Below are 14,303 nucleotides of genomic sequence, written 5' to 3'. Positions count from 1 at the left end.
TTTGAATCTGAACCAACATTTGAAAAATTACAAATTTGCATCAGAATAGCTTTTAGTTTTAGAAAACAGTTTCGTTTTTATCCAGTTAGTTAGCTGAATGCGATGTTTTTAGTAGTGACAGTACAAAAAGTGTTAAATTTGGGACTTGTGGGCTTTAATTTGTTAAGAAGAATAATTCTATTTAGCTACAGCAGCAACAGAGAAAGGTCAAGAAAAGTCTAGCTTTTTTTAAAGACGCAAACGAATTTTTGTAATTAATAACAAAAATGACAACTGAATAAAATTTAACTGATCAATTTCGTCCGATGAAAAGTTCTAACTGAAATCGCTGAAAGTGCCACGTGAGGAGGACTATAACTTAGGAGACGAAACGAGATTCAAAACGATTTTCTGTACCCATAAAAAAACAGTACGGCAGAGTAAAATGAGGGCGCTTCGAACGTTATACCGTCTCGGTGCCCAGTAGTTTTAAATTAATTTAAATTCAACCAATTCACGAATAACTAGGAAAAAAATGCAGAAATGTTGAGCTTCGCATTCTCAACAGACTGAGAAAAACTGAGGACTAAAATTTTCATGAGAAACATGAGAAAAAAATTATTTAAAATTTAAAATTTCCGCTTCGTCCCGTATTTTTCTAAACGCTTAAAATACGGTTATAGATACAAAAAAAACGTTCAAAAGAAAGTTGTACAAAATGAAATTTCCTTTAAAAAATCAGCAAGGCCATATGTTTATCTTCAACGGTTTAGGCCCTAAAGACACTCAAGCGACGGATTTCTTTCATTTTGCTGGTGGTCAAGTATGGGAATGTGAATTTATACCCAAACCATTGAAGATAGAAATATGATGTCGCAAACTTTTTTGTAGGAAATTTAATTCTCTACAACGACGTTTCTTACACATTTTTCTATCTTCAACCGTATTCGCAGCGTTTTAATAAATGGGCGACGGTGCTCAAAAAAATATCGCTTAGAATTATTAATTTGTGTTACACCTTATATTTTTGCAAACGCTGCGATTACAAAAAAAGTGAAAGAAACGAGAAAATGAAGAAAATAAAGACGTTTTAATTTACAAAGGTTATGAGTACCTAACTTTTCGCAAAAACAGCGGAGTGACTACTTGGAGGTGTCGCCTTAATCGTTCTCTTAAATGCCATTCATTTGTAAAAACCAAAGATAACCAGGTAACTCAAGAGCCAACGATTCATGTCCACAAAAAGCAGAAGCAAATAATCCTAGAAATAATATGAGACAGGAAATGCAATCAATTAGTGCTACCACTCGCAGTGTCATAGGCAATACTTTAAAAGAAGTAAGAGATGAAGTATTGGCATATATGCCTAAACCAACCTCACTTGCAAGAAGTCTTCGGCACCACCGACAACAGCATACTATTGCAAACCCCAAAACTATGCATTTTGATATTCCTGAAAAATACCAGCATTTGATTTTATATGACTCAGGTCTATATGAAGAAGATAGAATATTGGTGCTAGGCGACAAGGAACTTATGCTTGAATTAAATAAAGACATAATTTTTGGAGACGGCACTTTTGATAAAGTACCAAATATGTTTTACCAGCTTTACACATGGCATGCTCAAATTGGAAGTTCTTATCGGCCTTGTATTTACATACTTTTGCTAAGAAAAGATACAAAAATTTCTGACAAAATGTTTAAAATTATGAAACAACTAGTTCCAAATATGGTTTCGCAAAAAATTTTATTAGATTTTGAAAAAGCGTGCATGAACGCCGCTAGAACAGCTTTTCCAGAATCGGAAAAAAAGGGTTGTTATTTCCACCTATGCCAAAGTCTCATAAGGAAAATTAATAGTGTAGGTTTAAAAACGGAGTACGAAAGTGATATCGATGTAAAACTGAGGCTAAAATCTTTAGTCGCCTTAGCCTTTGTTCCAATGCAGGATGTAAGAAAAAATTTTGACTTCTTAGCTGCCTTGTTCCCAAATGAAGACAAATTTAATGAAATTTTGACTTACTAACACTTACTTTGCTGTTTTATTTACTTATATGTTAAATACCGAAAATAAAAACCATCAAATTTTAACTCTAATTTTTAGAATTATGTAACGCAAACTTGGGTGGTTTCAGAATTTTATGTAGTTTAATTATTAATCTATAAATCTAAAAATATCTTTATCTTACAGGTGCATTTTAAGGTACATTATACCACTATTTTCGGTGAGAGAAATCAAATTTCTCTCACAAGAGAGATAAAGCTGTTTTTCTACTCACAAGTGAGTAAATCTGGCAGCTTTATCTCTCTTGTGAGAGAAATTTGATTTTTCTCACCGAAAACAATAGTATAATGTACAATAGTATAAGATAAGATAAGATAAAATGTCGTATATCACACGTAATCGAAATGCCATTATAAAGCTCGTGAGAAGTGTCCCACTAAATTAAAGAAAGCACTAATCACATTTTAAAAGACTTTCTAGAAGAATATATAGCCTATAAATAAGTTTCAAAAATGTTACTTAAAACAGTTGTGAAAGACTGAAAAAATGGCTGAAATTCGACACTTTAGCTCCCTAAATCATAGTCATAAAAATATTTTTTTTGCAACCCATTGTTTTGCATATTATACAGACTGATCCATAAAATCCATAATTCAGATCTGTTGCTAACAGACTCAGTTTTTCTGAATCAATGTGTATTTGATAAAAAAAAAAGTTTCATTCCGTAAGCAGATGGGTGAAGGACGACCCTAATTCCGAATTCGTATCCTCTATTATTAATTATGGTACAAGTACGTTATAAATAAAGAAAATAAATTGCGAGAAAAAATTAAAGCTGCTTAGAACCTTGAGTTTTTATTATCAAGCATTTTAAAATAAGATGTTTGAGTTTAACTGAACCGTTAATTCGGCGATAGCATTTTTAATGTGTGTACTTTTCCGTGTAATTTTTTGTGGGCTTTTTTCTTTGTGTGCTTTTTCCTTGTGCGTTTTATTTCTTATGCGCTTTTATCTTTGTGCGCTTTATTCCTTGTGTGCATTTTTCCTTGTGCGCTTTATTCCTCATGCGCTTTTTTCTGTGCGTTTATTTCCGGTGCGCTTATTTCCTGGGCGCATATTTCCGGTCACCGTGAACCCTGCTAACTGTAATAAGTTTAGAATAATTTTAAACTATATTGATTATTTTTGATTGTGCTTTTGTTTAATTTTGATGACAATATTAAATTTTGTTTTTATTTTTCACAAAAGATATTTTATGTTTAATAAAAGGGTTAAACTTTTGTACGATTGTACGTAATTATTTTCAATTTCGTAAAACAGTGGTTTAATAAACACTTCATTACAATTTTGATCTCTAAACTAAGTCTAAAGTACATTATATTTATACATTGTAAATACAATGTGTTTTTAAATCATTCTCATCTAGTTAAGTTTGAAATTGGTTTACATGTAAAAAAAATTATGCAATAAATGTCAAATCTGTCATTTGTGAAATTCAATTAATTTCTTTTAAAAATTTCGTTAAAATGCAACTAAATTGTTACACCGTGCAAGAAAATACTTTTATTAATGAAGTTTATTTTCGAATTGGAGATTTAATAAATGGAGAATGGTAATATTCGATGTCCAAATGCCTGTCATTAATTCTATAAAGCCACATTTCTGTTTTTATATGAAAAATTCACAGACGACTAGATGAGAATCATTAAAGAACACATTGTATAACTCTTTTTGATGATGAATTTACGTGTACTGAAAGACTTCCAAAAGGTACCCAAGCTCACAAAATCGAGAAGCCATAAATGCTGATAGTTTTCGACAAAGGGGCTGAAATTGTAGGGTATCATTTATGATTATGACTGCAGCTGGCACAGTCTTGACAGCCCAAATAGTGTTGTAAAAATTTGAAGGACAAGTTGACTCTGGACGGGCCTTAACTCGGGGCTTATTAAACAAACAATAAAGGAACAAAGACCAAAAGCATCAATAATTGATGCTTAGAAGACAAGTTTTCTAGAAAAGAAAATATGTTAATATATCGAATACAAGGAAACGACCAACTTACCTGAGCTGTTCTTTAAATTTTTAAATGAGCACGAAATAGTGTTTAAACATAAAACATTGAATGGAATAACAGTGTTCGATCCTGTAATAAGTTAGTCAAATTACAACTTGGTTTAGTATTTTTACACAATGAGAAGAAAGTAGGTACATTCATAATAAATTCTGAAAAGCCTTGTAACTAGAACAAATAGTAGTTTATTCTATATACAAGTAAAGAAAAGTCTGTGAGTGCTCCGCATTCGTTTCAGAAAAGAATCACGAGCAGATAATGCCAACTCTTCTTTCCGTGTATAATACAATGTTTTCTCTTATATTAGTTGTTTCAAAACTATAAAAACGCCAACATCGCATTTTCTCTCAAAATTAGCTGTTATAAATTATTCATGCACTTCAAAAAAATAACAGCTAATGTAATTTATAGTTTCAATGAGATATCTAATCGTTAACTATTCTACAATTTTAACAATTTTATAAAAAAAAACATAATTCGGCAAAATGCGTCCTTGTCGTTTTTGTAGTTTTGAAAGAGTTAATATAAGAAAAAAATATTAATTTTCATTGTCAATCACTACGGATATCTGAAACTCAGGATATGAAACGACGTACAAATAAAACGTCTCTGTCCTCGATAATTCCGTTATTGACACCAGCGGCGCAGTTCCATTAGTGTTCAAGTTTTTAGAGCAACGAATTTATAAAAATAGTTGTAATTCAATAACGGTTAGCACAAGGCGAATAAAAAAAATAAAGCCAAATAGAGCATCAAATTCTCAATAATAGGAAATAAAGATAATGCAAAAATTATATCTTAAACTATATTTAAAAAAAAAGAAAGTTATAGAGAATTAAATTTTCTTTAAAAAAGTCTGCCTGTATCTCTGTATTCAACCATTTAGGCCCCAAAGTCATTCAAAAACGCTCAAACCATGGATTTCCTTCATTTTTGTAGAAAATTTAATTCTCCACAACCACGTTCCTTACACATTTTTGTATCTTCAACCGTATTCGCTGCGTTTGCAAAAATATTAGGTGGAATATAAATTGATAATTTTAAGCCATAATTTTTACGCACTATCGCCTATTTATCAAAACGCTGGGAAGAATGCTGAAAATACAAAAAAGTGTAAGGAATGAGGTTGTAGAGAATTAAATTTTCTACAAAAACGTCCGTTTAACCACCGGCAAATTGAAGAAAATCTGTCGCTTGAGTGTCTTTGAGTGTCTTTAGGGCCTAAACCGTTGAAGATAAACATACGGTCTTGGTGATTTTTTTAAAGGAAATTTCATTTTGTACAACTTTTTTTGAACATTTTTCTTGTACTTTAACCGTATTTATATTTTATAAATTTAAATAATTTTTTCTCATGTTTCTAATGAAAATTTTAGTCGTCAGCTTTTCTCAGTTTGTTGAGAATGCAAAGCTCAACATTTCTGCATTTTTTTTCCAAGTAATTAAAGAATTGGTTGAATTTAAATGTATTTAAAACGATTTGTCATCGAGATGTATTATTTTTTTGGAGTACAGAAGATCCTGCTACTTTGTATCTCGTTTCGTCTCCTAAGGTATAGTTCTTCGTATCAACCACTCTTTTTACGAGAGTACTAACTGCTAATTTGCTAACTGCACTTACCTTTGGTATGTATTTGAAGGGAGAGTACAGGATTTGCTTTCGTATCAGGTTTTGCCTCCGGAACAGGATTTTTAAGTTTTATTTTAAATTTTTGGGTTTGAACTTTTTGAAACACTTTATGCATTGTACCAAATGCAACTTCTATTTTGGAGTCTTTATGTTCGATTGTAATAGTCACATTTAAGCGTGAATTAAAATTCAAAGATGTTAAACTCTGGAAAGGCTTGCCTCGTTTAAATATATCATCCATAAATATGAAAGCATCTATTGAAGTTTGTCCATTCGAATTTATTTCCAATATGTACGTTTCCTTGGTATCTACAATTGAAAAATTATTATTATTTACAAAGTGGAGGAAGACAACTTTTGCGACTGAAAGCAGTTTTCAAACGTGCACGACGCACAGTGCATCGAATTGATCGAATCAATGGATTTTTGGTACAAAAATCAAAATCCGTTTTAAACTGAAGTTTTTAGTAGATTTGTTTATTACGTAGATTAATGGTATTTTTTTTCCATAGGATGTGAAGTTTTTAAGAGTACCTAATTCAATTACGTGGATTTGGAATCCCAATCAAATAAAAACTCTTTGTAAGGAGATTTTGAATGTGTTTCTTTTAAACTGTCTTTAATTGACTGTCAAAACATTTTTTGTTTTTCAGACTTTGGTGCGATATGTGTCACACCTATCAAATAAATGCGCCAGAAGAATGTTTTTCTAAAGGGTAGTAATAAAGCGATCAGTAAAAAATTCGACTTTGATCAGTAATAAATAATAAATGATCAGTATTTAATTCATTTTTGCATAGCAAAAAATTTAAACCACGCACAGTAGTATTAAAATTTGCCCAGTAAAAAAATCGTATATGCACAGTATCTAGATGCAGTTTGCACAGTTTAAATAACAAACGCTCGGTAGCTAGCTTGCAGGCTACCAACTAAAAGGAAACATACCCTTTGAACAATTAAACTCGAAAACAAAAAATTCGAAATGTGGAATTCTACACTCTATAGTTTTGAGATGCTATTATTTACTGTGATTTATTATTTTTACTTTGCATCTATCATTTTTTCTTTGCATTTATTATTTTTACTGTGCAATTATTATTTTTACTGTGCAATTATTATTTTTTTCTACTTTGGTTTCGAAGTTTTGCGTATCATAATATCCAACGGAGTGCTATAATATTTACACTAAAAACCAGGTTAAGTTAGTTGGATAATGTTGACAACTTAGTCTTTTGACAATTATCTGAGAGAACTGTTAGTGTCAATCGGCACCTGTTTCAAGTGCGTAATTTTATCAAATTAATCAAATACGAACTTTCAGAGGCTTTTGTACCAGTCCTGATATGTGGCCCTTTCGAACATCTTTTGAGTAATGTACAAACATAACTTCAAAAGCCAGTGCAAGTAAGTAATTTGAGATCTCATTATCCTTCGGCCAATTTTCAAATACCACGTATTTGCCACAAAAGCCCTTATTTGTTAAGGGGTACATTGCAAAACGTCTTAGACACTTTCAGAATACATTTGTACGAATGAACTAATGACGGTTCAAATTATTAATTTTATTTCACTGTCTGCGCGCAAATGTTGTCAACTGCCATAAAATTCTCTAAATTTCGAAATAACTTTTTTTGGTATAAAAAGTTAAAAGTAGAAAAAATACTGTATGATATCTAGTTTGTAAGCTATTTTGTCGCTCATCGCTGCGCTCGTTGTGCCCTTAATTCGTGCGTGCGACAAATTGCGGCTTATAAAACTCGTATCATAATATACTATTACTGTGCATTTTTTTTACTGTGAAATTATTATTTTTACTGTGCAATTATTATTTTTACTGTCCATTTATTATTTTTACTGATCAAATATACTTGTCGTTTAAATAAAAACATTTTAAATAAAGAATTGTAGCTAAGCCCGAGTGACTTTTAAACCTTGTGATATTGTTCTCAGATTGTTAACAAATTTGGCAACTTTGACTATCAAGTTTAAATGTTAAAACTTTATACTCAATTGTCTTTCACTTCCAACTGACGATCGCCGGCTGCAATGTTGACATGGCATCTTCAAGCAAGACGTATCACTATTGCAGCCTGATGATGATTTATTTAAAATCGAAACGTCGCGAAAAATATAAAGTTCAATTACATCTCTGCCCTAACCAACCAAAAACAATTTCTTCTCTAAAAAAATGTCTTTCTATCAGAGGAGAATATTTTTGCTTACAAACTAGGATTTTAAAATTTATAAAACCTTTGGGAACGCTCATAAGTCATAACAATACAGAAGTAATTACAGAATTACTTTCTTAAATTGATTACTGTTCACAACGTGACTGACTGACAGACAACTCACAGCCTAAACCACTGAACATGAAGTTTGGAAGATACGTTCCCCAGAGGATGTAGAGTTCCGCTAAGAACGCATTATTTGAAAATCAGTCCCTAAGAGGGTGAAATGATGTGTACAAATTTGAACAAAAAAATCCATAATTTTTCCAGAAATCTTGAAGTTATATCTATAAAAATTGGTATTTGGGTTTTACGTTACAAATGAAGAAGATGTGTTTCAGGTTTTTCGAAAAATGAACCCCTAAGGGGGTAAAATGGGGTGTTAAAATTTAAATGAAAATCCGTAATTTATATCCATACAAATTGAAACTTGGAATTTCCGTTAGAGATAAAAAACACATGTTTTAAGACTTGGAAATTCCACCCCTAATAAGAGGCATAACTATAAAAATTCTACTAATAAAAATTAGCTGTCTTAAAACTATAAGAACGCCGACGTCGCATTTTCTCTCAAAATTAGCTGTTATAAATTATTCATACACTTCAAACAATTAATAGCTAATGTAATTTATAGTCTCAATCAGAGATCTAATCATTAATAACTATTTCACAATTTTATCAATGTTGTTTAAAAAAAAATGAGTAAAATGCGACGTTGGCGTTTTTATAGTTTTGAAACAGCTAATATGTGGGTTTTCGATGAAAAATGAAGAAACCTGTATTTTATAATTTTTAGAAATTCCACCCCCAAAAGGGGTTGTATATTAAAATACGCTATTTTTGAAGTTAGATTTATGAAAACTGATACCGGAACATTTAAAATCAGTCTCAATTAAAATTTACGCGGACCAAGTCGTGGGTAACTGCTAGTTTAAAGTATATACATTAAACAATAAAAATATGTAAAAGTACAAAATAATATTTCATGATTTTTTAAAGCTTCCTTAATGTTAGGAAATTTTTGGCTTTTTTTGATAATAAACAAATTGTAGTTTAATTGTCGATGTTACAGTTGTAGGTTTAGTTTAATTTAACATTAAGTAGTTAATTATTTAATTTTTCATTAATATTTTTATATTTAAGCAGTTAATTTTTTATAATTTTTTTATTTAAGCAATAAAAAAGTATATTATATTATAAGTGATAGAAATGCATCATTATATACGAGTGCGAATTTTGACCCACGAATGCGCTTATGGACGAGTGGGACACTTCTCACTAGCTTTATAAGGGCATTTCGATAACATGTGACGTTTTTTCTTACATGTGTATTGTAAAAAAAATCCAAGAAATTTAGTAAATATGTGCCTGTAACATTAGCATTGTTTTATGTATCAGTTTTCGTTGTGACCTGTGTTGCTATAGTTATGAAATAAACAGTCTCATTGTTTTCCTTGTTTTTCCCCAGATTTACTCACTTGTGAGTAGAACTAACAGCTTTATCTCACTTGCATAATGTAACTTCACAACTGAACCTGTAAGATAAAATAAATTTTCTTATGTGATGCGATCTTCCCAAAAAATTCTGATTAACCTCATGGTTAAACAATTGGGCAAAATCGAATAAAATTATTTAATTGAAATGAATTATTAATTCATTCATTTAGCAAAAAGCAAGTTTTTTTATTATGACCATATGATTTATACATTATATTATAATTATCGACGTAGGTAATTTTCTATAAAAGATATTTTTCAAAAAAATTTTGTCATCGACGACTACGACTTTGGACCAGACTCTCTAATAAATAAGAGTTTTTCCATATTTATATTTTATACCTACTCCCCGACTAGTTAGTTTCAACCATTATTGCAAGCGAGCGCAGCGTAAGCAAAGAGTTTGACCGGTGAATAGTTTTTTTCCCGGCTGTAGTACATACCTTGATCAGAACACTCCATATTTGCGATGGTTTTCTGCATACAGGTATTACCCGAAAAGAGCGATAGAAGAAAAAAAATTGAAACTAATAAAGTCATTTCGTAGAAAAATATTCATAAAAAGTAGAACATGCTTATACTGATATTTTTTTAAGTAGATGCTTACATCCATATTCATACAATTGTAAATATATACTTTTGTAGTAATAAGTAGATGCTAATACTTATGTAGTATTAGCATATACTTAAAAATCAGAAAAAATAAGTATCTTCTTATGTCGATATTTATAAAATAGAGAAGTTACTAACAAAAATTAGCGTGTACTTATGAAAACACTAGTCTGCTATTTGATAGACTTATGTTTCTACAGAAAAAATAATTTAACAAAAGATGCTATATTTGCCGTACCAAGAAATTCAAAAAATTTAGAGCTAGGCAAAAAAATGCGGCCGATGATAATTTCATATAAATGTGAGGGTTTTCAGCAGGAAATGTGCAATGGTTAATGCAACATTTTCTAATGAGGGAAAAATAATTATAATGACCCAGATAAATTTACAAAAGCCGATTTATCATTTTAATGTATAAATAAAAAATAAATTTAAAATTATTCGATTAAAAATTCGATATTTTTTTTTCAAGCACCAAACCAATTTTTGGATCATAGTTAAAATAGTTTAATAGTTAAAAAGCTATAAGTAATTGTAAGTAACAGAGGTGGGTAGGTTCAGATTTTTCAGATGATTTTTCGTCGTTTTGCCTCCGGGCTCATCATAATCAAACGATGTTTGGGAGACTTTTTTTGAACTATCAAAAAACCCGAGTAAATAGAGTTACCTAATATTAATATTAAATATCAGAACATGCATCAGTTTTAGATAAAAACTCAATTTTAGATGTTCGGATTCTTTAAACGATTCTGTTTAGAATTTTGCCAATTCAGGAGTATTCTTGGCGATTCCAGTCTATTTCCAAAATTCCGCCAACACGCACTAAACAAACTTTTTATAAATGTCAATAACTCGAAAACCATCAGTGCTAGCTAACTGAACCACACATATCGGATCACATGGGTATACATCTAACTACGAGCATAAAAAATAATACTAACAAAACTGATGCAGTAAAAAACATTAGAATTTTAAATGAACAAAACAAAATAAAATTTAAAAATGCTATAAAACGTGTTGGGAAAAAGTATATGCATGTAATCGCAATGATATCAATGCTCAATGAAGCAATTTTATAAATATTATTAAATTTAACAAATGTTTTCCTCAAAAACAAGTAAAAGAAAAAAAACAAGAGAATATTTATAAAAATGATCCTAAAGTAAAATATTATAAATATTATTCTTTATAAGTAAAAAATACGACGTGACTCTAAAGCGGCACGTAAAAATTACTATGGACAACGGATTCAAAATGCAGACAAGAAATCAAAATGTGCTTGAAATATTGTTAACAAAATTTGTGGCAAAAGTAAAAAATGTTGTGAAATTCAAATCGAAGGTGATCTTAAGCAGATTGTTAATGACATTAACCAGTATTTCATTAATTCAGCGCCCTTTGTACGAAGTAAGTCAAATCATAATACTATCTCATCTAATGCTAAAACTATGTACGTATACCCAGTTACTTACTAGTCAAAAAATTATTACTATAATTCAAAATTAAAAAAATAAGAATAGCTTCGACGAAATATCTAATAATAACATAATTAAATACTATAATGAAGAAATTAGCGCATATTTGTCTTTTGTTATTCGAAACTCTTTAGATTATGGAATTTTCCCAGAACAATTAAAACGAGCACTTCCTATATACAAAAAAGGTGACCCAACATTAATATTAAATTATAGGTCAACAAGTCTGCTGTCATCGTTTTCTAAAATTTTTGAAACTGTTATATCTTCCAGAATTACAAACTTTTTAATGAAATTTCAGCTACTGAATTCATTCCAACACGGATACATTAAAAGGAAATCTGTTGACTTAGTTATATTTAGCTTCACTAATGATCTGTAAGATAAATTAGAAGAAAAAAGGTGGTTTTTGGAATTTTCTTAGATTTCTCCAAAGCCTTCGATTACCTAGATCATAACATCGTAATAAGTATATTAAGGAAATACGGCATAAGAAGAATTATGTTAAAGTTGATCACATCTTATCTTAATAATAGATATCGACAGGTCACAATAACAAGAACCAGTACTGTATATACATCAAATAAACTTCTAATTAAACGAGGTGTATTCCAAGGTAGTATACTAGGGCCTTTATTTTTCATAATTTATATAAACGACCTATTAAACATTTTAACAGCCTCAGACAACAATAGTGCAGTTAACTTTGCTGATGACACATATTAATTTGGGGTGAAAATATGACAGATACAATGAAAGAAGCAAATATATGCATGAATAAGGTAATAAAGTGAAATGAAAAAAATAAATTAAAGTTAAATTTTGAAAAAACTTACTGCATTCATTTGCAATATGTAATCACAAGAATACAGAGAAACCGAATAAAACTGTAATATCATTTAAAGAAATTGAATTAATAGAGAAAACTAATTTTCTGGGAATATGCATTGACCATAAGTTAAGCTGTACTAATCATATACATATAATCATATAGATCATATAATAATACTTAGCATGTTCGAAATCTTAAGACGCAAATTGGTCTATTTCGGCACATTTTGTGTGATTCCAGGTCCACAAAAAGCCGAAATATAATTTAAAATTTTCTTCAGAAATGTTTAGAAAATCATGAAACGGTGATGTTTCTGTTTCTAAGTGGTCGACCTAGCACTCCAAAAATTTAGCTAAGAACTCCACAGGCACATTTACATTTTGAACGTCAAAATAAAAACAATTGTCGATTTGTGACAAATCCGGCGGTAACCAAGCAAGCATGTTAGTAGATACTTATATGATGTAAGTATTTGCTCATAAGAATAAGCATCTTTTTATGAATATGGATTCAAGTATTTACTTTTAGGTTGAACTTTTTACTTTTTACTTTTAAGTAAAAACTAATACTTATAAGTAGATACTAATTTTTATGAATATCACCCATTGGCATAAAAAAGCAACCAATTAGACGTGTGTATAAAGCAGTAGTTTAAAACTGCTTTTTAAATGATAAAAGATCAATAAAATGTTTAAAAATATTTAGATTTTTTATTTTTGTCTATGAGACGGTGCACTGTGCGACGACTGGAACCAAGTTATTCCCGCAAAATAATTAATAATTCTAGTTTTAGTTCAACTCTTGTGGACATGCCTGTTATTGAAGAATTTGTTGAAGCCATATGTGGCAGACATTGCGTCAGTATAAAGAAGAAAATGTAGAAAACCATATTTCTTAACATTCTTTATGTAGATAGGATTATGCGCTTTATTCTAAATCTGCCAACTCCGAAACACCTTACCTCTTCTTTTTTTTCTGCTGTTGGTTTTAACTGACCTTAACTTAAAGCGAACAATAAAAAAACACTTACAGCCAATGAATATTTTAAACCATTTTATTCTTCGACACTGTCAGAATTTCGGATTTTTCTCCTGTGTAAGACAGTTTTGACAACTGTTTGGCATTTCTCAATACGAAACGTCAGATTATTTTTAACAGATTTTAAGCAATTTTAAGCCTTGTTGAGTCTAATTCGAAGAATAAAATGTTGTATTCAACTTGTTTTCGTGTAAATCGGTTCATTTATTTCACCTCGTGGATGGTAAACCTCTCGTTATCACTCGAGGTTTAAAAAACCACTCGTGAAATAAAACGTCCGATTTACACTCAAACTCGTCGAATAAATAACTATTATACTACACTAGAAACTGAGCAAGCAGTTTTGCAGGAAATTAAAATGTTTTCTATGATAAAACATTATTACAAGTTTCGCTGCTTATCTATGAAACAAAACTAAAGCAGTAAACCAGTGAATGTTCTTTATACCTTTGAAAATAAGATAATGCTTTTGTAAATAATAGATAAAACACTTCACTTTTTTGAAATTTGAAGTTTTTAATTTATTTTTTTGTGTAAATTTTACTCAGTCAATTAATTAACTAGTGTTTTAACAGGATTTAAAAGAAATTTTCATGAGTACATTGTACTTTTTGGAGCTACACCAGCGTTAAACCGTTTTTGTGTACTTTTGTATAAGGTAAATAATTTCAATTATCACGTTGTTTTTGGTTTAAATTGTGTTTTGTTATTCAAAACTGCTTATTAGATAACAGTTTGACTCATTTGCGTAAGATGCTACCAGAAATTTCTGTAAAAATTGTTGCTTCAAGCATTGATGGCGAAGAAAGAAATGTGCGGGACGTACACTCACGGTTTTGTAAAACAGAGGTTCACAAAAAAAAGCCGGGGAGCTTTTTTGTGGGAGCTCAACCACTACTCGATTAAGTAACATTAAGTAAGATTGTGGATT

The 14,303-nt window shown here is 30.2% G+C and overlaps 1 non-coding gene across 5 annotated transcripts; it reads right to left on the bottom strand.

Annotated features, from left to right (window-relative positions):
* Positions 1-3,311: 3,311 nt before the first annotated feature.
* On the bottom strand, positions 3,312-13,780 carry LOC103314204 (uncharacterized). 5 transcript variants are annotated; one of them, XR_010334884.1, is made up of 5 exons: positions 13,365-13,780; positions 13,148-13,325; positions 5,682-5,999; positions 4,052-4,132; positions 3,312-3,999 (listed from the first exon to the last, which is right to left on the bottom strand). It is a non-coding gene; the product is annotated as an uncharacterized LOC103314204 (transcript). The 5 variants fall into 5 exon arrangements; XR_010334883.1 differs by having other exon boundaries at positions 13,148-13,312; XR_010334885.1 differs by having other exon boundaries at positions 13,148-13,309.
* Between the last annotated feature and the right edge of the window lie 523 nt (positions 13,781-14,303).

This window comes from Tribolium castaneum, chromosome 7 (genome assembly GCF_031307605.1).
Source record: "Tribolium castaneum strain GA2 chromosome 7, icTriCast1.1, whole genome shotgun sequence".
Lineage (NCBI taxonomy): Eukaryota > Metazoa > Arthropoda > Insecta > Coleoptera > Tenebrionidae > Tribolium > Tribolium castaneum.
This window is presented reverse-complemented; position numbering and strand designations above follow the sequence as displayed.